The sequence below is a fragment of the Sus scrofa genome, chromosome 10, assembly GCF_054392235.1.
Source record: "Sus scrofa isolate SSC_HxYL_T2T_F1_AM1 chromosome 10, Sscrofa_HxYL_maternal_Yorkshire_Landrace_v2.0, whole genome shotgun sequence".
Taxonomy (NCBI): domain Eukaryota; kingdom Metazoa; phylum Chordata; class Mammalia; order Artiodactyla; family Suidae; genus Sus; species Sus scrofa.
The window spans coordinates 29,268,121-29,289,923 of NC_139392.1; the positions used below are offsets into that span (position 1 = coordinate 29,268,121).

Consider the following 21,803-nt stretch of genomic DNA (forward strand, 5'->3'; position numbering starts at 1 on the left):
TCCACTGCCAGTGCCAGCTTACATTTCAGACCTTCTTGGCCATGAAAGAGCATCTGGCTCCTTTGGGTCCCAGGAGCCAACCAGCCCCCAGGGCCAGGGGCAGGGGGTGGAAATGCAGGTCACCATGTCACCTCCACGTGTGTGTGTGTGTGTGTTGGTGTCAATGTTTTATTCAGCAGAGAGAGAAGGCATATCCAGCCATATCAGTATTCACTTGTTTACTTATCATCTGACTTTAGCAAGCCCCATGGGATGGGATCCATGTAATAACGAGTTTCAGTGGCCATCCAAAAAATGTGTGCTAAATAAATGCAGAAACAAGGGAAAGAATAGAATAAGGATACTGGGACAGGAATGTGAGGAGCCTTTTCCTTCAGAAGGTCTGGAATGCAGCCTGTCTCAGGAAAACCAGTTCCTGGATCTTTGGCCAGGTGGGCGACCGAGTGCTAATAATGCCAGGCAGACGGAGGTGGTTGAGGTGTCATTTTGTTTTTCCATGTAGAAATGCATCTGGGGGAGTTCCTGTTGTGACTCAGAAGGTTATGAAACCAACTAATATCCATGAAGACATGGGCTTTATACCTGGCCCTTCTCAGTGGTTTAAGGATCCAGTGTTGCCATGAGCTGTGGTGTAAGTCACAGACAAGGCTCCAATCAAACATGGCTGTGTCTCTGGTGTAGGCTGGCAGCTGAAGCTCCAACTTGACCCCTAGGCTGGGAACTTCCATATGCTGTGGTGTGGCCTTAAAAAGCAAAGCAAAAAAAAAGGGGGGGTAGGATAAGCTTCCACTTCACAGAGGAGAAAATTAAGGCTTAAAGTAGTGAAGGAACCTCTGCTAGGTCACAAAGTGTGTTGCTGACAGAACCTAGTCCAGGACCCAGGGCTCCTCCCTGCTGGTCAGGGCACCCAGGAGGCTGTGGCCTGGGCCTGCATGCAGAGCCACCAGAACAGCCTCATATGTGTCATTGGAGGGCATCTGAGAATCAGTCTAGTGACATTCAGAGCTCTGGACAGCCCCAAATGACTCCTGTAGCCACAGAGACATGCTCAGCAGAGCTGTTGTTTTCAGTGAAGATTTGGTCCATAGACATCTTCATTTTATTTACTAGGTGGTCTGGCACATAATAGTGGGCATCCTTAATGGAGTAGCTTAACACTTTGTCTTAACTAGTCTTCCCCTTTGCATGTAAAATGAACCTTGCCTTTATGATGTGCTTCAGTCTGCTGTGTGATGACAGCGCATGCTCAGAATCTCATCACAGGCTCTGTCTGACCTCCCCAGAAAGGACAGTGGGGGCTGATGTTCGCTGGCTGGTAAATAAGCCAATGATGAATAGGTCTGATGATGAACGTATAAGCCCATCTCTGAGAGACATGTAATCTGGGCTTGACCTCAGGTTTGAGGGCTTGGCAAGGATGAGCATGTGGTTCTGAAACTCTTATTTTTCCCCACATCCCAAGTCTGCCCCTTCCCTCCAATGGTGAACCGAGTGATTTTATCTGCCACCCACGGCCTTGTGTGAGCTACAACCATGGAACCGTGGTGGAGTTTTACTGCAACCCCGGCTACAGCCTCACCAGTGATTACATGTACATCTCCTGCCAGTATGGGGAGTGGTTTCCTTCCTACCAAGTCTACTGCATCAAGTCAGGTGAGCATGTCCAGGCCACCCCCGGACTGTCCAGATCCAGACCACACTGAGTGGCCGGTGGCTGTACCCTGAGCCCTGTCCCTCTTCCCCCACACGCAGTGTTAGGAACAAGACCTGGAAACTCATCTTTGAGGATGCATGCAGCTGGTGATTTCAAGCCCTGTTCAACCTGCCTGGGCCCAGGTTAAAATGCTGACCCTCTGAACAGGATCCCTAAACCCCTATCACCCGTGAAAGGACCTGGTCTCTGTGCACTCTGCCTTCACCCCAACTTGTCCCCTCCACTGACAGGGACATAGGCCCCAGATGTGACCCAGTGATGCATATCTCCACCTTTTTCTTCCACTCAGGGGTGTGTTATCAGAACACAAATGATATTATTGTGGATAAGACCAGATCTCTCTGCAAAAACATTAAGCTATTTGCAACCACCCATGCTTCATACTTAATAACTAATTCCTGGAGTTCGCACTGTGTTGCAATGAGACTTAAGGCATCTTAGAAGCACTGGGACACACGTTCAGTTCCTGGCCCCAGCACAGTGGGATAAGGATCTGGTGTTGCTTGTTGCCCCAGCTGTGGCTAAGGTAACAACTATGGCTTGGATCTGATTCCTGGCCCAGGAACTCCACATGCCTCTGGGTGGCCAAAAAAGAAAAACAAAAACAAATTACTAGCAAACCAACATTAGAACTGGTCTCCTTACACCAGGGGAGTGAGCACATGGAGACCAGGGAGCCAGAGCATGCCCCCTGCACCCCCCACCCCCAGCTCTGCCCACATTGGGCACATGCCTTTCCCCTGAAGGCAGCCTGCAGGAAGCACTTGTTAACAGGCATCTGGAGGCCTCCAAATGAGGACCAGCTCAGAGGAGCTGGGGAAGAGAAAGAAGTCAAGTCCAGCCAATGAGCACATGGGAAGCCATGCCAGTGGGGTCCAGGTGTCTCACATGCTGCTTTGTTTTCTCTCCTGGCAGAGCAAACATGGCCCAGCTCCCATGAGACGCTGCTGACCATGTGGAAGATCATGGCACTCACAGCCACCAGCATGCTGCTGGTGTTGCTGCTCGTCATCCTGTCCAGGAAGTTCCAGATGAAGTTCAAGGCCCACTTTCCCCCCAGGTCAGTGCCACAGCCCTGGGTGACCCTTGGCACCCTGAGCCACCCCAAGCCACAGAGAGTGGACATCCAGCCTTGAAGAGGGAAGAGCTAAGCTCCTAAGGGGAAAAAGGGGAGAAAGAAAAAACACATTCCTGGGGTTTTTGGGGTGTCCAAGTTCAGAACATCAAGCTGGAGACAGACTCATTTTCCTCTTTTCACCCCTGCCCCAGGAGCCCCTGTCTGCCTCTTGCCCCAGGTTTTTGGTCCTGAGCAGGTATCATTGGGGGGGAGCACAGTCAGGGCTGCACCCCCCCCACCCCCAGGGCACCCCCATTGTCCACGATGTGCAGGCCTGTTACCTACCTTGGAACTTCCAGGCCACAAGGAGGATAAGAAATACACAGAATGAATTAGGGACAAAATCCAAGGAGCGTGACTCAACAGGGGTTCCAAACCAGTGTGCATGGAGTTCCCTTTGTGGCTCAGCAGTTAACAAAACCAACTAGGTTCCATGGGGACATGGGTTCAATCCCTGACCTCACTCTGTGTGTCAAGGATCTGATGTTGCTGTGAGCTGTGGTGTAGGTCACAGACGCAGCTTGGATCTGGTGTTGCTGTGGCTGTGGTATAGGCTGTTGGCTACAGCTCCAATTTGACCCCTAGCCTGGGAACCTCCATATGCCACAGGTGTGGCTCTAAAGCAAAAAGAAAAAAAAAAAGAAGAAGAAGAAGAAACCCAGTGTGCAGAAATGTGGCAAGTCCCAGGCAGGGGGAGAGGCTCTGGATGGGGAGCTAGGGCAGGACTCAGGAGCTTCTACCTGCAAGTAGGACCTGAGCATGTGGGGGGGGACCCATGGGCAGAGGGTGGGGGGTCCCCATGCTCCTGTGCTGCACAGGTGAGATGCGGTCAGTGTCTTCATCCTTCCTGTCATCACCACTTGAGAGGAGTTTGTCAAGGTCCCTTGGATGTGGCCTGGCCCCCTCAGTGCCCCTTCCCCTCTGGTGGCTTGTCTGGAACAAACCACAGCAGCACCCTTCTAACCAAGAGCCACTCAGCACCACTGCTGGTGGATCACTGTTCCTGGAAGGAGAAGTCATTTAATAAGTACAGGGGAGGGAGTTCCTTTTGTGGTGCAGCAGAAATGAATCCGACTAGGAACCATGAGGTAGTGGGTTTGATTCCTGGCCTCACTCAGTGGGTGGTGCCGTGAGCTCTGTTGTAGGTCACAGATGTGGCTCAGATCTGGCATTGCTGTGGCTGTAACTCTGATTAAAACCCTAGGCTGGAAACTTCCATATGCCGTGGGTGTGGCCCTAAAAAGACAAAAAGACAAAAAAAGAAAGTACAGGGGTGGGAGTTTGAGTTTCTGTTGTGGCTCAGCATAACAAAGCAGACTAACCTGTATCCATGAGGTTACAGGTTCAATCCCTGGCCTCGCTCAGTGGGTTGAGGGTCTGGCATTGCTGTGAGCTGTGGTGGAGGTTGCAGATGCAGCTCAGATCCTGAGTTGATGTGGCTGTTGTATAGGTTGGCAGCTGCAGCTCTGATTTTACTCCTAGCCTGGAAACTTCCATAGGCTGCAGGTACAGCCCTAAAAGAAAAACTTCCCTAAAACTCTTTCACAAAATTTCATTTTTTTAAAACCCCTTGAGTCTTTCCATCTTGGGTTCCTCTCTGGTTGTAGGAAAGTTGGTCTCTGCAATGCAAATTGATAAGAAGATTCTCAGGGGCAGGTCCAGGAATGACTTTTTCCTCCAGGTCCCAGAGGGCTAGGTGCTGAAGAGATGCTGATGACAGACTGAGGAGTGGGGGGTGAGGAGGGGCTGCCACTTCAGAGGGTCTGGGTGCTGGACATTATTAAGGCAAAAGGGAGCACAGAGGCATTGGGGTGCTCACCCAGGGGGCCTGTAAGTGAAAGGGACGGTGAGGAGGGAGGGATGCCAGAGTGAGAAAGGAGGCCAGCATAAGGCCACGGAGGCAGGGAGGTGAGCAGCTTGGCTTGTCCAGGATCTACTAACAAGGACTGTGAAAGAGCAGAGAAGACAGAATTGGAGGAAACTCTGCATTTCCTCTGGGTTCCTGCCTTTGGGGGGGTGCATGGGCCCCACAAGCTCCCCCAGTCTCTGGGTGGCCTTAAGAAGGGTGGATCCAGCCCCCTCCACCAGAATCCCTAAACGAGATGCTCTAAAAGACCAGTGGGGTGGGGGAGGGAGTGGGATGGTCTGGGAGCTTGGGGTTAACAGATGCAGACTCTTGCCTTTGGAATGGATTAGCAATGAGATCCTGCTGAGTCCTGGGAGATTGAGAATGTGAGAAAAAAGAATGTATATATGTATGTGTGACTGGGTCACCATGCTGTACAGTAGAAAGAAAAAAAATAATGTATTGAGGGAAAAAAAGGGAAAAGCCAGTGGACTCAAACTCAAGCATCAGAGGGAGGTGGCCTGAGGCTTCCCTCCACCTCAGATGCCAGTGTCTGGAGTCTCGTTCCTCAGGTTTTGGAATCCCTGGTACTGGCACACTGGGTGTGGGGCTGCCCCCCGGCTGGGTTATCTTTTCTTTCTGCTCTTTTACCTCTGGTCACCTCACTCAGAACCAGTTCCAAACAGAGGACTAAGGATCTGAGTTCCACTGGCCACTTACTATCCCCCCTGGTGCTTCTGGGGCCAGGAGCAGAGTGGTCCTTGGAGCTATGGCTTTGGCAACAGACATGCCCACACTCAGCCACTCAGTGTTGCAGGTTCTGGGGACAGGAGGCCCAGGGCGAGGCTGGGAGCCATGAGTGTAACCCACACTCCTGGGCAGCATGGGTGAAGCTTAGGTGCCCTCAGGGTCAGGAGGCGACCGTGAGCCCAGAGACCTTGACCAGGTGCTCCGAGTTCCTTTTTGTTCCTGTTCTTGTTGTTTTTCTGTCTTGATGAAAAATGTGTGATTTTTATACTGTAGCAGAAAACAAACAAGAGGCAGAAGCAGCCCAGGGGTAACTGAAAAGGGACACTTGGGTTTCATAGTTTGCCAAGCTTTTCCATTTCCAGCAGCCCTCCAAGGGACACTACAGGGCCACTTTTGGATAATGTGTGGGAATGGGCCACATGGTCCCTTGCCCAGGACATTACATCCATGAGGCCAAATTGGGGAGAAGGAAGCATGAGGAGACTGTGGGGACCAGAGGAGGTGAGGAAGAGCAGAGGGAGGCCAGAGGGCAGGAGTGAGGAAAAGAAAACCCCTCCTGCCAGCAGCATGGGCCTGGGGGACCCCAGCTGCCATAGGGGACCTGCCAGGGAAGCTCAAGCTCCTGCACCACATCCCAGAAGGGCTCCTCTGGGGACCCAACTTGCAGTGGGGGATGATCCTGTGTCCCCTGACAGGTTGACACTGCTTTCCTCCCCACAGGGGGCCTCCCAGGAGTTCCAGCAGCAACCCTGACTTTGTGGTGGTGGATGGTGTGCCTGTCGTGTTCCCGTCCTATGATGAGGCTGTGAGTGGCAGCTTGAGTGCCTTAGGCCCTGGGTACCTGGCCTCCCTGGGCCAGGCTGCCCCTTACCCATGGACCACCAGAGCCCCCCAGTGTACCCCAGCTCAGGGGACACAGACACTGGCCCAGGGGAGTTGGAAACCTGTGACAGCATCTTAGGCTCTTTGGAGCTTCTCCAGAGTCTAGTCAAAGCCCACATGTCAAGGGGGCACCCGCCCCACTTCTGACAATCCTGACATGGTTCCCAGTATGGCAGGGGAGGTGGCATCCACCAGCCTGGGCATCACCATCACCGATGGTAAGCATCTGCCCAGGAGCCTGAGCTGCCCCTGAACAGCCCCCTCCCTGACCTGAGCTCAGAGCCAGATCAGTGCTTCCACCTTCGCATAAAGGCATCTTGCTCTCTCTGCTTGTGGAGGCCATGGGCAAGGCCACTTCAGGAAGGAATGAGCCTCCTCTTGCAAGCACTGAGCCCATTAACTGAAATTTCAGGAGGCACAAAAGAGCACCCAGCCACAGGCTGCAGTGGGAGACACTCGGCCCTCAGGTCATCCATGGGAGCCAGGAGGCTCTTCTCCTTTCTTACTTAATTAGGCAGGGCTTCTGAGAGGGGTGCTTAGGATCAGAAGACACACACCTGATAGAAGTGAAGCCCCAGATGCAGGCAGGAGGGCCCAGCCCTGGAGAGGTTCTGGATACAACAGGTGATGTGTACCAGGTATAAAATGAAAGATGTATATGTGCCTATCGCAAGGAAAGGCAGATGGCAGCTCATGGGAAAATAGTAAAAATGCATCAGGTGAATTAGGGCTCTGTTGCTGGGGGAGCAGGCACCGGCCCCACTTTGCCAAGCAAAGCACTGATTCCAGCTGATACTGACAGGAAGTAGCAACAATCATGAGTGGAAACAGGGTCTCTCCTGGTTACCCATAGCGTTCCTCTACTTCATACCATCCTTTTGGTTTGTATGACTGTTAGGGTGCATGGTTGAAGCCTTAGAATTTATTTTTGATGAGCTGGGTGTGAGATGTTCCAGTGGATAATGTTGTGCAGAGGGCTTGGTTTATGTGCTTAACTCTTTCTTCTTCTCGCTGATTTCAAGAATTTTTTTTTTCCTTTTTTGGCCATTGTGGGTCCAGGGATGAGATTGGAGCCACACTGTGACCTACATTGCAGCTGTGGCAATGCTTGATCCGCCTGTAACCCACTGTGCTCCACAGGGATCAAACCTGCAGTCCGGAGCTCCAGAGATACTGCCCATCTGGGTGTGACTTAAATTTTTTTTAAAAATTGATTGATTGATTGTAGATATGTTACTAAAACTCCCAATTCCAGATCTTGGCAGTGTTTTTTGGTGGATTAACATAATAACCACCTCTTCTTTTACAGAGATCCCCCTAATGGAAGATGATCCATAACTGGGCAAAGTCTGGGTGATTCTTCTGCCCCTTGGGGGATGTTAACATTGTACATGGACTGAGGCATTGGAAGGACAGAGCATGGGGGATGGGGGATGTTTTCTGATTTATCAACATGGGGACAGCTTTATCACATCATACATCCTCGGACTCAACAGTGAGGCTGGCAAACGGTGGGGGAAGGGCTTTTCCATGAAACTTGAGGATCTACAGGATGAGTGAGGAACAAAAGGATGAGGGGAAAGCCTGCATGGTCCTAGAGGAAGGTGTTCAGCCTGGCTCCCACATCCCCCATTGACTTATGTTATGAGTACTACCTGCGTCCTCTGAAAACATGTCACATTATGTAAATCACTTCTAAAATCTGCTTCAAGCTGTCTTCTGGACTCCAGATTATGGATCAGCCTCGGCAGGAGGAGCAACAGAGTGCCCCCTGTGGGCTCCCAGAGGGAAAGATTCTCACATGTCTCTTGGATGGTCTTCTTGCACTGGACAGTTCTGTGCAATGCAAGACTAAAGAGGGATTTGGCAGTTCCAGTGAAAAAAGAAAGACTCGGGCAGACTCTGCCTCTGTAAATTCCTTCAAAAAGAAGAGTTCTTGTCCTCTGGACTGTCCTTTGCTGAGATATCATATTTGTATTCATGGTCTACCACAGGGATCCATGGCATTGGGTAAATCTTGCGACCTTACACATGATCAGAATATGTCCAAATACATCTCGTGGTGGAGAAGTTATCACAGTAATGTTTGTCGGGGCATTCTTAAAAGATCCTACTCAAAAGTTTATCTCAATCGTTTAGTCCCTGTCTAGTTACCTCTTAGGGTTGTTGCCCTTGCTTCCAAATCAGCCATATTTAATTTTTCAAAACAGAAATTGTTTCTGAAAGCACTTTCCTCCTGCTCCAAATAAAATGTGAGGTGGGATTTTTTTTCCTTTAATTTTGTCCTGGCAGGTCCACAGGCTGGCCACCCAGCCTAAAGAAAGATGATTTCTGCTTGTGCTCCTGGTGCCTCTGGCTGCCTCACCTCCCTGTCAACCCAGCTTCCCCTCTGCATGCTCTCCCAGTGCCCACTGGGTGTTGTTCCTAAGAAGTTGATTGATAAAAAAGAATTCCCTGAGTCCTGAGGAGTCTCTTCAAATACATGCTGATCTGTGGAGCTGATTCCTTTTCTCCTCTGGGTTTTAGACAAATACAGACAAAACTCTGATTCATCAAATTGCTATGCTGATACAATCATGAGAGCTGGAAGCTTGACCAAATCCCCATTTTTTTTTCTCAACACAGACTTATTAAAAATTAAAAAGAAAATGACAGTTTGAAGCATGACTTTAATAGCAGAGTGGAGTTGGGCGGGCAGTGACAGTGATGTGGGGGGTGGAGACAGTGCAGGGCCAGAACCAGAGGCTGAAGGAGGGAGGGGACTAGACAGGCTGTGCCTCACCCAGTGCCATGGGTGGGGGTGCCACCATCAGCAGCAGCAGCAGCAGTGTGCTGAGCATGTGGGTAAAGGTGGTTGGTAATAATAATGGTGTTTCACCATGAAAGCTGGATTTCATACATGTCCATGCTTAAACCCCATCTGGCCAGCTCAAAGAGAGCGTGGGTGGCTGGGTGTGGGAGTGGGGGGAGCCAGAGTTCACTGTAGTAGCTACCCCCACCCCCACCCTGGCCACAGCAGCCTTCCCAGGATCCCTGTTGGGCGGGTCTCAGCTCTTCCCCATGCCACACCTGTCCTACCCTGATCCCACGTAAGTGGAGGGTGTGTCTCAGAGACCACCAGGTAAGTGCCTTGTTTCCCACCCAAGAGGCCTACAGGGCTGTCTCTGGGTCTTGTCCTCTCCTTCCTGAGAATGTTCTTTCTCCAAAAGTAGAGATCAGAAACGTCCAGCCTGCACACCTGCGAGACAGGTAACAACACAAGTGACACATACATCCCACGTCCATGTCAACATTGTTCTAAGCACAGATGCTGGTGGGAAGGAAGCACCTGCTCAGGGATGGCATCAGACGCTGTCCAACCAAATTACCTGGGTCATTCCCTTGGTCCTTTAGTGTGTGGCCACATCTGAGTCTCACTCGCAAATACTGTTTCCCATGATTTTTTGTCATTGTAGTGAGTTTATGTGGCAAGAAAATGTCCTCATGATACCCAAGCATGTGGTGAATCTGACTGTTCATGTAAAAGTCCCGGAGGCCCTCTGGCTATGGACAGCACCAACCCCTCTCAGCCAGCCTCAGGAATTAATAGGTAATAGAACAAACCTGGCTGGATTGTGAATTGGAATGCAGAAGGGTGCTGTGACAGAGCCACCTGCTCCCCCTAAAGCTCTTTCTGTTTGGGGAGAGGGTGGCACCCCCAGGACAGTGATCAGGAGCCAGTGCCAAGAACCCATGGTGTTGGCAGGTTTGCACAGGTGCGTGTATGAAGGAACTGCAGGGCAGTGGTTTTCCGGCTGACTGACTCCCCATTCTACACATGAGACGTATTCATACTTCACTTCCATGTAGCTTTTTTTCTTTACTATTCTTTCATTATTTATTTATTTATTTATTTTTGGCCACACCTTGGAACTGTGGAAATTCCCAGACTAGGGGTCGAACCCGCCCCACAGCAGCAAGCCAAGCCACTGCAGTGACAATACTGGGTCCTTAACCTGCTGTGCCACAGGGAAGCTCCCATGGAAGTTTTATTTCATTGCAAGGTTGCATCCCACTAATTACACCCATCTCAGCAGCTAGCTCATAGCCAGAGCTGCCTCCTATTCCAGCAGAAGGGTTTTGCCCCCAACCACACAGCAGCCCAGAACAGCTGGGAGTGACACACAAAGGCTCACAGGCCACAGCCTGCAGCCCAATCCCCCACACACAGCTGTGTGACACAGCCCTCCTACTAGACACCCAGGTCCCAAGCCATCCCCCAAGCCATCCCCTGCAGAGCCAGTGTGCCATCCTGGGAGAACACAGGCTTTGGAATGGGCCATCACCTGCTTCAAAACATGCTTCTGGGAGTTCCCGACATGGCTCAGCAGAAATGAATCTGACTAGTATCCATGAGGATTCAAGTTCGATCCCTGGCCTCACTCTGTGGGTTAAGGATCCAGCATTGCCATGAGCTGTGCTGTAAGTCACAGATGCAGCTCAGATCCTGAGTTGCTGTGGCTGTGGTATAGGCCAATTGCTACAGTTCAGATTTGACCCCAGGCCTGGCAACCTCCATATGTCATAGGTGTGGCCCTAAAACATACAAAAAAAAAAAAAAAACCCTGCTTCTGCCACTAACTAGCTGTGGACTTGAGCTTCCCCCCCCCATGACCAACTTCAGTATGTCCATGAAGATTCTGGAGATGGTCTACCTCTACCTTCATGCTGAGCTGTGAGGATGACAGCTAAGGTGTGTCACAGCACACAAGAGGTGTTCAATAAATGTCCACTTCTCTCCCTTGTTGAGAGAGGGTATCATGTAGGTGATTAACTCAGGTGGGTGTCCATAGGTGTGTGCCTCTGCCTTGGTCCTTCAAATGTGCTTGCAGACAAAGATTGTCTGGGCTGCCCTAGAGTGATGGGATAAAATGTGCCCTTTCCTCTGGCCCCTCCTCCTAGGAGCACCTGCCTGGCTTCTCTTTGTGGAGGGAAGTTGTCATCCTTAGCCTTTGGGGCATTTGCTCTCCTTCCCAGCACAGCCCCTCTCTGAGTGCTACAGAAAGTTCTGCTGGGGTGGGGAGTGGAGGTGAGAAGACAGGACAACCTTAGAAATTCCCCCAAGGACTCTGAAGGACTCAGGTCACCTGCATGGGCAGTCCCAGAGATTAACACTAACCTGCTTCCCTAATTTTATTTTCTGTTTTCAAATTAGAGCATAAAAGTTAATGCCCATGCATTTCAAGGTGATAGAGAAGGAAGTGGGAGGCAAAGATGCTGCTCCAGCAGGCAGAACAGGCCCCCGGGTGCAGCAGTTGCTCAGCAGGATGGCTGATGCTGGGCACCATTGCACTGAAACCGTAAAAGGTGACACAGAGCATGTGGCATTGCCAGGCCATGTTCAGCTGCTGTGGCAGGTAGCATTCACCGGGCTGGAAACCTGTCCCTGGGCACCTGCAGTGTGCAGTGTTAAGTGGCCAGAGGCATGCCCAGTTTCTTGAGTACCAGCCGAACTGGCCCTGTTCAGGGCCTCATCTGTGTGTTCAGAGCATGCAGAACCCTGGTCCCAGGTCCTTCAAGACCCTGGGATAAAGAAACGTCAGCACCAGCAGATGCAAGAAGAGCTTGGGGTGGAGTTCCCACCATGGTGCCACAGGATCAGGATCTTGGGAGTGCTGGGATACAGGTTCAATCCCTGAGCCAGGCACAGTGGGTTAAGGATCCAGTGCTGCCTTAGCTTCAGCTTAGCTTGCAACTGTGGCTTGGTTCTGATCCGTGGCCTGGGAGCTCCCTATGCAACAGGGCAGCAAAAAAGGAGAAAAGATATAGTTTGGAGTGAGGGGGGATGGGGCTTGAAGGAAGGAAGCTGATAATGTCTGCTTAGAGCCCATAAGAAATATTTATAAACCCTGTTCAGTCAATAAATATTTATAAAGCACCTGCTATGGGCCAGGCTGAGTTTGCCATCTCTGATCCAGTGGAAATGAGGACTGGGGCAAACAGGCAGGACAAACCCAGAGCTCTGATGCTAAGGACAAGGTCTCCCAACCTGGGCTCTCAGAGGCTGCAGCAGACATAGCAGTGTGGTTGGAGCAATCTGAGTGGGGTGCATGGGCAGCTGAGGGCTGGGGATGGAGAGGTAACTCAGGGCTAGACCTGGAGGCTGGTGCCAGGTTGAGGATGGTGGTTCCCTGTGGGGAGTGGGAAGCAGAAAAGAGCTGGGCTGAGATGGGGGCACAGGAGAAGGTCTGCTCACCTGCAAAGCCTAGGAGTCAGGGACACCTTGATCCAGCTGAGGGCACCACTGTGTGTCTCAGAAACCTCTGAGCCCTGGTTGCTCAGTGGTCCTGTGAAGGGGGAACAGATGGCCTCAAAGAATTCCTCAGCTTTTACATGGTGAAATTCTCTTTCCTGGCTTTTTTATTTTTAGGGCTGCACCCATGGCATATGGAGATTCCCAGAAGAGGGGTCAAATCAGAGCTACAGCTGATAGCCTAGACCACAGCTCATGGCAATGCCGGATCCTTAACCCACTGAGTGAGGCCAGGATCGAACCCAAAACCTCATGTTTCCTAGTTGGATTTGTTTCCACTGTGCCATGAGGGGAACTCCTCTTTCCTGGCTTTTTTAAAAGATCCAGTCAAACATCACCCAGCCCCATGCCTGAGGTCTCTCTTAGCAGCCCACTCCTGCCCCTCCCCTCCATGTCCACACTCCTCCCAGCTCCTCCTCCCAATGAGCATCTGGGGCTTAGGAGCAGATCCTGCCCAACATCCCCTTAGGAGGGAGCTCCATGCTCTAAACACTCTGCCACCGCATCAGTTGCGATGGGGGTGAGGGACAAGAGACACCACCAGCCTCAGCACTTCTGCCCTCCTGGGGCAGTTACCTGGACTCCTCAGCCATAAACAGGTGTTAAAGGTGCCCATCACAGAGTCCATTTGGCTAGGATGACTTCAAGCAACTAAATGCCCAAACAAATCTATCAGATTGATTTTGCTCACACAGTATTACTGGAGTATTTCCAGGTCTATGAAGCCTGCTTGCCCATTGTGTCTTTGGGCCAGGAGACAGGAAGGAAGCTGACAAGTGTCATGATGACATTGGTGCTGCCTGTTTTTAAACCCACCATGGGCAGTGAGGATCTGCCCTTCCCCAGAGTTCTCACATTCCTATGACTTCACATCAGTGGGCTGGCCCTGTTTCCAGCTCATGCTCCAGGTCAGACACAGAGCTCTGTTTTTCAAAGAGGCTTTCTTTGTAGAGCTGTCATTGGTTTATAGAAAAGTTGTACAGAAAATACAGATTTCCCATATGACCCCCTCTCAGTGCAGTTTTGCCCATTAGTAACCTCTGCCTTAGTGAGGTACCCTGGCTACAACTGATGAGCCAGTACTTAGTGTTAACTAACCTCTACATCAAGGTTCACTGTTGGTGTCATCCATTCTCTGGGTTTAGACAACTGCACAATGACATGTGTCATAGAGTGCTGTGTCCCTGTCCTGAACATGCCCTGGGCTCCACCTGCTCACCCCTCTCTCCCCTTGAACACTTGGCAGCACCGATCTTTTTTTTGGTTTTTGCTGTTGTTGTTACTGTTGTTGTTGTTTTTAGGGCCACATTTGTGGTGTATGAAGTTCCAGGCTAGGGGTCAAATCAGAGCTGTAGCTACCAGCCTACACCACAGCCACAGCAATGCCAGATCCTTAACCCACTGAGTGAGGTCAGGGATCAAACCCACATCTTCAAGGACACTAGTTGGATTCATTGCCACTGAGCCACAATGGGAATGCGCAGCCACTGACCTTTTGATGGTCTCCATTATGTTGCCTTTTCCTGAATGTCACATAGCTGGAATCAGACAGTATGTGGCATTATCTGAATGGCTCCTTTCCCTTAGCAATAAGCACATAGGAATCCTCTGTGTCTTTCAGAGCTCTGAGCTGTGCAAAGGACAAGGAAAGCAGCCCGATTTTCACAAGTAGAAACTTCAAAGTCTTCGCAGGCTTCTTGGCTTGTGGGCTGGAGAATGGGAGAGGCCGGGGCATCTCTTATGGGGTCGTCTCCCCAGGCCATTCAAGGACTCAGGAAAGAACATTCCACAGCTGCCCTTGAGACAACACTGGGGATTTGACAAACTTCTTCATTTGTTGTCCCTTCAGCTGGCCTCTACCAGTGATTCTGTTGCACATGTGAACACTCAGGCTCCACAGCCCCAGGACTTCTCTCTGTCCTCCATGCTTTGCCACACCTTCCATCTTCAGTCCCCAACACCTGCCAACATTGATGAAAAACTCTGAAGCATCACTAAGGTACACACAGACGGTCCCCCCTAAATGGATGACGTGGCCTGTACACACAGGAAATGATAAACCAGGGCAGCTGTGGGGTGTGACAATGGCACCACATCCCTGGTACCATGCCAGCACATGGAGGGATCCCCAACTCTGCCTGGGGGGCAGGGAGGGTTTCCCAGAGCTGTGTATGGGGAGCCCCTTGCTGTAAAGGGCCATCTTTTTGTGCATAAAATAGGTACACTTTCCCCACCATAGAGGGCAATCTCAGTCTAAAGGGACTCAGTCCTGGAGTGCCTGCTGTGGTGCAATGGGATCAGCAGCATCTTAGGAGCACCAAGACACAGGTTCAATCCCTGGCCCAGATTGGTGGGTTGAGGTTCCAGAACTGCCAGAGCTGCAGCTTAGGTCACATCTGGGGCTTGGATTTTATCCCTGGCCTGGGAACTCCAGGTACCTCGGGGTGGCCAAAAAAATAAATGCATAGATAAATAAATAACGGAAGGGACTCAGTCTCAGGGGTCTGTTGGCCTTGACCCCTTTCACTGCTTCAGTTTCCCCAAGTGTAAAACATGGCAAATAACAGGACCTACTTCATAGGCTTGTCAGGAGCAACTGATGAATCTATGCACAGTGAGTAGGGGGGCCTAGAGCAGACTCCACAGTGTCAGCTGTTACTGCTATGGTTTCACCCACCCAATGCTATTGGTACCCCTCTGACACCCCAGATATAAAGGTAAATCTGCCTGCTCCAAGGTGCTTTGCTTTCTCTGCAAGCAGTTCACAGTGACATTTTCCTTATTGGTTATTGAACCATCTCCACTTTGCTCCTGAGACTCCCTCTGAGCTTGTGGTGGCTAAGTGGGCCCCCTGGGGCACAAGTACTCAACTCACCTGAAAGCAGCCTTCCTTGGTGGCATCAAGCTCACATTCCAAAGGTGTCCTTGCAAATGTCAGGAGGCATACCGCAGATATTTATAGTGTGGCCATCTATGAGTTCCCCTCTACCTCCCATAGATCATCAGAAGGGCAAAGCCATGGAGAGGAATGAGGTCAGTCTGGCATAACTCATTCTTTGTTAACTCAGGATCAGTGATTTTTATTCACCACCACTTCTGTGTCTAAGTGCTGACAAGCCATCCTTGTAGTCACTGAACCAGATGCTTGTCTAACATCAGCCCTTAATTCACAAGTCCCCTCATCCTAGCACCTGCTTCTCCATTTTGGCCAAACACTGTCTCCGATGAGCATCCCTGGCCTCTTGGGGGGCTCTGGCCTCCCCAGCCCCACATGGGCCCCTAACAATGGTTTCCAGATATCAGCTTCAGGTTTGCCCCATGCCTAGAGTGGGTGCCACATGCCTGGAGGGGACCCTGGCTTCTGCTTAAACTCCTGGGCATTGAAAGCCAACAGACCTGGGTTTACATGTCAGCTCAGTCACTTAAAGAAGTCAGGCAAGATCCTTGAGTCACTGCCTTCTTCCTGCCAGTTGGGGTACAGGTCAGACCCCACTGAGACTTGAAGCAAGTGTCCCTCACTGCCAAGTGAGGGCTGGAGTTGCAGACTTACATGTGATGTCTACTCATACCTCGGTCGGGGTCAGGGATTCCTTGTGACCAGCTATTTGAGATGATAACTCAGGCTCCCTATTTGACCTGTCCAGTCACCACTGTGGCATAGGTGTTGGGGTACCTCTTCCAAATCTCATGAGGTCAGAAGGCCATGCTCCTCCCTAGACCTTGGTTGACAGGTTGTCTCTCTGTAGCATTTGGAGTAGAATGGTTACTGTCTAAAAGATTTGTGTCTTTCTAGCCTGCCTCTCTCCCCAGCCTTTGGCTCGAGAGCAGGCTTTTCTTGTTTGTTTCTTTATTTTGTCTGCACCTGTTGGTCGCTTCTTCAGCTCCTTGTCTGGGATATGTGGAGCCTCCCCACCATATCATCCTCAGTTCTCACAGTTCCCAGCTCATCTACTTTCTTTCCTCCACATTTCACAGCCTTTTGTTTATATAAAAAAGTAGACTTTATATAAATGGTGTAAAGTTTCTAATCATCCTTAGTAAGGGGAAAAGAAAAAAAAATCTATTACATCTTCCCAGAAACAGAAGTAAACACAAACACATGAACTCCCATCGCTCCCAACTGAAATCTTTTTAATATTGGCTCTGAGACCATAATTTGCACTTATTAAACTGTTTTATCCTTCTTTGCATTCTTCTTACCTTGTCTTATTTTTCTGCTCCCCTACTCTTCTTTTTATTATGCTCTCTTTTCTACCCATCTCTTTTCTTTTTTTTTTTTAATTTTAAGACAGAGGAAGTATTGACTGAACTTGGCAGAACCACTAGGCAATGATTTAAAATCCATCAATCCTTCTATCCTGCCTCAATCCCCCACACCTCCCAGACACATGCCATGGAGCCAGGCTAGGCTTGCTGAGAGCTTCAGGAATCCACCTGTCCCTGAGGGCCCACTGACATCCCGTGGCTCCTCTAGACATCCTCAGCTCATATTGTCCTACAAGTGTATCTTCCAAGTGATCAAATTCTGTGACTAATTTCTTCTCTTGCCAGCTGGTGTGTGGTACTTTATGCCTTTCACAGTTCATTCTTTGATGTTCTGATTTATTTCTTACACTTGCTCCTCATCCAAGCTGAGTCTGTGCTTGTGATAAGATCTTGATGGCACAATCTTGATGATAAAAGTCTCTGACACAAGCTTAGCACATTCCAGCCCACCTGAATGCCTGCCCCCTTTCTCTGGGCCTGCTTTAACCTCTTCAGTCCTGCTCAAACTATGCTCTAAGAGACAGTGCTTAAACACTCCACATCTAGCCCCATCATGCCTGCTGGATTTCTGAAGGGAAAACCAAATTCCTAATGGTCTTTATTTCTTGTAACAGTCTCAGGAAACAAATTCTTGCATCTGGGTAGCTCTGTGTCAAGGAATTAGTAGTTGCATTGCCCTAGCTAAAGAGCAAAACCACATTGGTATGCACTGTGCAAAAATAGATGTGGGCCCTAAGTCATAATTTGCACTTTCTCCTTGTTTATCTGGGGATGTTTAAGTTCTCTGTGTGGAGAACTCTCAGTTAGTGTTGTGTAAATGGACTCTGGCTGAATCTGAGTAGCCCAGGCAGATTTCTTGGTATGGGTAGCCTGTGCTCTGGAATAGCTTTCTGTGCATCTGTAACTACTGGCCCCTCCTATGAAGGAAAAACTGGATTTAACATCAAGTCTCTCTCTGTAAGAGAATCCCAGAAGAGCTGGTGAAAACATCAGTCCTATATCTAGAAGGGACTATAGTGGAAAATGTCACTCAAGGATTGCCCTTGGGAGTTCCTGTTGTGGCTCAGTGGTTAACAGGTTTGTGGTTCCAACTAGGAACCATGAGGTTGTGGGTTTGATCCCTGGCCTTGCTCAGTGGGTTAAGGATATGGCATTGCTGTGAGCTGTGCTGTAGGTTGCAGATGCAGCTTGGATCCCACATTGCTGTGTCTCTGGTGCAGGCCAGTGGCTACAGCTCTGATTAGACCCCTAGCCTGGGAACCTCCATATACCATGGGAGTGGCCCTAGAAAAGGCAAAACGACAAAAACATTAAAAGGATTGTCCTTAAGTGAGCAAGAGTCTGTCCCCAGTTAGACTAGGAGAAAAAATATAAGGCAATTATTTAAATAAGGGAAGGAAGGCCATGAGCAAGAAGACAAAATCTTCCTAAGAAAGAGGTTGGGCTCAATCTGAATCAAACTGATGGAAAGCTCCCAGGCCAAGAATGTTTTCCCCAGGTGGCTGTGTGGCCACTGGGGCAGGAGCCCCTGGTCTAGTTAGTCAGCTTAACCCACAGGATGCCACTTATCAGGGTCACATTGAGAGCTCCAGAGAAACCAACTCAGGCTGCACACTTCTCTTGACTTCATCTCATGTGGTTGTACAGCTTAGCTACCAAGATTTAAGGATGAAAATTGTGTTTGTGTGCATGAGAGTTTGTGTAGCTGGCTTGGAAGTGCTTGGGCCAAGTGTGTTCAGAATACTCTGATCAGGAGTTCCCATTGTGGCTCAGTGGGTAATGAATCTGACTACTATCCATGAGGAAGTGTGTTCAATCCCTGGCCTCGCTCAGCCAGTTAAGGATCCAGCATTGCCATGAACTGTGGTGTAGGTCATAGACGGAGCTTGGATCCCATGTTGCTGTGGCTGTGGTGTAGACTGGAAGGTACAGCTCCAATTCAACCCCTAACCTTGGAACCTCCATATGTTGCCAGTGTGGCCCTAAAAATCAAAAAAAAAAAAAGAGGGAGGGATGAAATACAAGTGGATTTCATGGCCTTCTCCCTCTCTCTCTTTCTGTGTGTATATCTTACACACACACACACACACACATACACACACACACACACACACACACAAATACACACACACACTCAGACAAGTGCACATCCCAGGGCTTCTTGACTCCTCTCAGGGGTCACCTGTTTACCTGAGTTATCATTAACCTGCCTCTCCAGCTTATCCCCAACCTGCACCCTCTCTCCCCACTGATGCCGTAGCCCTGGCTGCTCTTCATTTAATTTCATAGCCTGTCATAGTGCTGTGATTTCAAGGCAGAGGGAGGATGGAGTTATTTATAAAGACTTTCCCTTCTCTGAAGCTGCCCACCCTCCCCTCCAGTCTCCTCCTCTGGCTGGCAGGCCCCCAGTGACCCCACCATGCACATGGGACAGGAGCATGGAGAGTGTGTTCTGGGGCACCATGCTGTCAGAGCCCTGAGACTGTAATTCTCCTCTTCTTGAGATTGACAACAAAGTGTTTATGAAAAATCCACCTGCCTGGAGGAGAGTCCACAGCCAAGGCTGTTCTAGCAGGGATCCATCATTGCTGTGAGCTGTGGTGTAGGTTGCAGATGTGCTTTGGATCTGGTGATGCTATGGCTGTGGCTTAGGCTGGCAGCTTCAGCTCTGATTTGACCCCTAGCCTGGGAACTTGCATATGCCATGAGTGCAGCCCTAACAAGAAAAAAGAAAAAAGAAAAAAAGAGAATAATAGAATGCTTTGGGGGGCGGTTGCTGGAATCTGGGTTATGCTGTACACTCTGACCTGATTGGCCCTCAGCTCTCTCAGTCTATGTTTCTCTTCTTGCACTTTGGCTTTCCTTGAGAGCACTCATGATATCCTCAGAATTGAGCATCAGCCTTCTCTATTCCTTCCCATTTTCTTGTTCCTTAAATCTCCAAGACATAGTGGTTGAAATTGTCATAATTGGAGGTCTGGGGATCAAGTGGAGTTCAAGTTTCAGCTCAGCTCCTTATCGGCTGTGTGACTTTGGGAAAGCCATCTCAACCCTCCCAACTTTGTTAGAGCAGGTGTAACAACCATGTCTGCCATAAGGAGTCAAGGGTCTGAACAAAGCTGAGCTGGGTGCCCTGCGTGTTTGCAGTTGCAATGATCATAATTTGGGAAACCAGATTCAATGACAGAGACATATCTATATACATGAGAGCTCTCCAGAGCACTGGGGGGCACCTCGGGCTGCAGTGTTCATCCATGGCTGTCTGCAGCTAACTCACTTCCCTAAATGCCCTGGGCCTGGCTGTTGAAGGTCAAGGACTTCACAGTGGGGCAGAGTGGGCAGGGGGACAGGGGCTAATGAGTGCTCTGGGCTTTGAAATCTCTCACCCATGCAATCATTGCAACATTCTCCTCTCTCTGAGCCTCTGTTTCCTCACCCATATGATGAGCATAATAACTTCCTACAAAGAATACCTGAGTGATGTTTACAGACCATGTATCTAAAATATGTAGTCCTACCTGCCTTGGAGGGGATGCTCAGACTTTTAAAATCACCTATGCTGTGACACTCCCATGCTTGCTTTGTGATATGCATCCACTGCAGTGGTTACCAGGTGTCTGTGGGAAGGGTGTGGGGCGCATTACAAAAACAGGGACATAATTCCTTTCCCTCAAATAGCTCATAGCAGCTCCAAGAAGCTTTCAAGTACCTGGTCTCAACTCTGAGGGCCACTCAGAGGCAGGGCAGGTGTGGCCAGTCCCTCTGAAGAGTTGGCAAGTCAGGGTCAGAGGTGACAAGATGTGCCTATGGCCACATGACCTGAGAGGCAGAGCCAGTCCCCATAACTTCTCTCCCCCCATCCCAGGCTCACTGTCAGAGCCACACCACAGCCCATCCCTGCAGCTCTGCAGAAACACCAATGCCCCCCGCCCCCATCCACCCAGAAAAGCAGTTTCACTATAGGATGTGGAAGGGGTCAAATGTATTTAGCCAGGAAAAAAATTAGTGCTTAATCACCAGTATGTTTTTTAAAAAGAAATCCTAGGAGTTCCCATTGTGGCTCATTGGTAACAACTCCAACTATTTTCCATGAGGATGCAGTTTGATCCCTGGCCTCCCTCAGTGGATTAAGGATCTGGCATTGTGGTGAGCTGTGTTATAGGTCACAGACCTGGATTGGATCCTGCATTGCTGTGGCTGTGGTGTAGGCCAGCAGCTACAGCTCTGATTTGACCCCTAGGCTGGAAAACTCCATACGCCTTGGCTGTGGCCCTGAAAAGCAAAAGGAAGGAAGGAAAGAAAGAAAGAGGGCAAGATCAAGAGAAAAAGAAAGAAAGAAAGAATGGCAAGGAAAAGAAACCATAGACCAGGATAGAATAGGAAATTTTAGAATGCACTGCATGCTGTAAGAGCACATATTGTTTGGTGAAATTTTGTTTCATTTGTATGCATACTGAGTATTGATGCAAAATTTATTTTTCAGTTGCTGTTGAGAAAAGTCTGAAAAGCACTTCACTGGGTATTGAAATGTGCATGGGTTGCTGACAGCTATATTCAGAGCAAATATCCTTTGCCCAACCATTCCAATTATTCTCCAGTGGGTACAACAATATTAGTCTTCAACCTGGTACAACAGTAGGGAGCAAATTTTTCTTTCCACCTTACTTTTTTTTTATCTTTTTTTGGGGGGCATCCCTGTGGCATATGGAGGTTCCCAGGCTAGGGGTTGAATCAAAGCTCTAGCCACCTGCCTACACTGCAGCCACAACAATTCAGGATCCAAGATTATTCTGCAACCTACACCACAGTTTGAGGCAATGCTGTATCCTTAGCCCACTGAACAAGGCCAGGGATTGAACCTGAGTCTTCATGGATGCTAGTCAGATTCATTTCTACTGAGCCACAGTGGAGACTCCACCACCTTACTTTCATCACA

General features: G+C 49.7%; 1 pseudogene; it reads left to right on the forward strand.

Moving 5' to 3' along the window:
• LOC146398900 (sushi domain-containing protein 4-like) overlaps nucleotides 1-7,647 on the forward strand; it is a 60,189-nt pseudogene extending 52,542 nt beyond the window's left edge.
• Nucleotides 7,648-21,803: the final 14,156 nt, after the last annotated feature.